Raw genomic sequence first — 2166 nt, 5'->3', positions numbered from 1 at the left:
TACAGTCATGCCTAGATTATATTTGTCTTTTTACTAACAGGGTCATAAAACATAATTAAGTATATCTATTTGATCCCCTGGAGTAGGAAATGGCAACCTGCTTCAGTATCCTTACTTGGAAAACTCCATGGACAGAGACTGACGGGCTACAGTCCATGGGGCTGCAAAGGCACGACTGAGCGACTAAGCACACACACTGCTGTATCTATATCTATATCCATAATTTTATGTGTAGGTAACCAAGCAAGGACTCCTGGGCCCACAGTGCAGTGCAGACAGCCAAACTCTGACAGCCAAGTGCATCGAGTGTGCAGCAAAATAAGGCTTTATTTGCAGGGCACCAAGCTAGGAAGCGGGAGCCAAGCCTCAGATCCACTCCATCTTGGTCTTCGAGTTAAGGGTGTTTTAAAGGTTAACAACAAAGGAACTGTGATTAATCCTTGTCTTGTGACATTCTGTGACATTTCTTAATCACACTTTTGGGAGTCAGGATGTCTTGAGCTTATGATTCTCTGGCCAGGTGGTCCATGGCTCAGATGAGGCTAGGGGGCTTGTCTGTGAGCTCATCTTGCCCTGGAGAAACAACCCAGGTTTGTATATTAATGAAGAATCTATAAGAGCAATCTTAGAACATTAACAGCAATCTGAGTCATCTGACTCAGGTTGATTAGGGCTCAGTTAGCACAGGACGGCTGCCGTCTATGGGGTCGCACAGAGTCGGACACAACTGAAGCGACTTAGCAGCAGCAGCAGCGCAGGACGGAGATCAGAGGGTACGAGAAAGAGGTTGAAGTCAGAAGAGACAGGGCAGGTGGGTCAAGTTTTGGATAGAGATTTTAATCATAAACTCAGTAAGGGGATTTGGTTTTAGAGGGACTCAGATTCATATGTACATAAATATATACAGTTTTTTACAAGGAAGGATTCACGAAGGTGCAAAAGTATCAAGAAAGTCGTAATGTGGCCTTGGGCACACTCTTTCTATAAAGGGCCCAGTAGTAAATATATTAAGCCTGGGGGCCAGGTGGTCTCTGTTTTGACTGACCTTTGCCAGCAGCAGAAAGCGACCATCACATAAACAGATGGAGGGGAGTGGCTGTGTTCCAACAAAGCTTTATTTACAAAAACAGGAGGTGGGTGGGCCTTGGTCCAGGGCCAACCTGGTTGGTGCCTGGGAAGCTCTAGTATTTGTTGAATGAATGGATGAATTGGAGAGGGTGGGATTGCTATCAGTCCTGACCCTTGTTGGGCTTCCCTGGTGTCTCAGATGGTAAAGAATCTCCCCGCAATGCTGGAAACCCGGGTTCAATCCCTGGATCAGGAAGATCCCCTGGAGAAAAGAAAGGTGCCCACTCCAGTATTCTTGCCTGGAGAATCCCATGGACAGAGGAACGTGGCAGGCTGTAGTCCATGGGGTCTCACATGACTGAGGGACTGACACTTTTCTGATCCTTGTCCGTGGTTGAGTTTGGGTTTGGTTGGGAAGTGGGGAGTGGATACTGGGCTGGGGATCAGTTTTCATGTTCTCAGCCCCACACTTGCTGTGTGACCTCGGGCAAGCTACCCTCCCTTGCTGGGCCTCAGCTCTCTGTCCGTAAGATGGAGGCTGTACTCACCATTTGCTGGATTGTGATGAGAGAATGAAATGTAACTGAGGATATGGAAGTGCCTGGAATAGGAAAAGGAGATTCCCACTGGGCAGCTCGAGGGCAGGGATGGCCAGCTTCCTGGAGCCCTGGCCGCCCCGGGGAATGTCACTTTGGCAGAGGAAAGAAGGGGGCGGGGGCAGCCAACAGCGTGACCCGAAACACAAACAGTCCCCAAAGAGGGGCCGAAACTCTCACCCTGGTGAAAACACGCTTGTCAGGTTTCTGCCCTGCCCCTGAGCAGGACAGGGGAAGGCGCCCCAGGCTGGCCTCAGTTGGCAGTGGCCGCTAGTAGCTGGCGGGGCCTGGGCCCCTCACGTGCACCTGGGCATGCATCCAACCAGAAGTGGCCCTGTGTGCCCCAGGGTGTGATTGTCCATCAGCCAGAACCTGAGGTTGCACCTCAAGGGCAGTGCAGGGACCCATGGAGGGAGCCCCACGCCCCCAACTTCCCACTGGGGTGCCCAGTGGCCCGGTCAGATGAGCTGCCATGTGACCTGGAAGGGCAACATGGAGGCAA

The 2166-nt window shown here is 51.1% G+C and overlaps 1 long non-coding RNA gene across 1 annotated transcript; it reads right to left on the bottom strand.

Annotated features, from left to right (window-relative positions):
• Positions 1-307: 307 nt before the first annotated feature.
• Positions 308-1959, bottom strand: LOC138419077 (uncharacterized). Its single transcript, XR_011248852.1, has 2 exons — positions 1617-1959; positions 308-573 (listed from the first exon to the last, which is right to left on the bottom strand). It is a non-coding gene; the product is annotated as an uncharacterized lncRNA (long non-coding RNA).
• Between the last annotated feature and the right edge of the window lie 207 nt (positions 1960-2166).

The sequence above is a fragment of the Ovis canadensis genome, chromosome 14 (assembly GCF_042477335.2).
Source record: "Ovis canadensis isolate MfBH-ARS-UI-01 breed Bighorn chromosome 14, ARS-UI_OviCan_v2, whole genome shotgun sequence".
Classification (NCBI taxonomy): Eukaryota; Metazoa; Chordata; class Mammalia; order Artiodactyla; family Bovidae; genus Ovis; species Ovis canadensis.
Note: the sequence above shows the minus strand (reverse complement) of the source record. Positions and strands in the feature narration are given on the sequence as shown.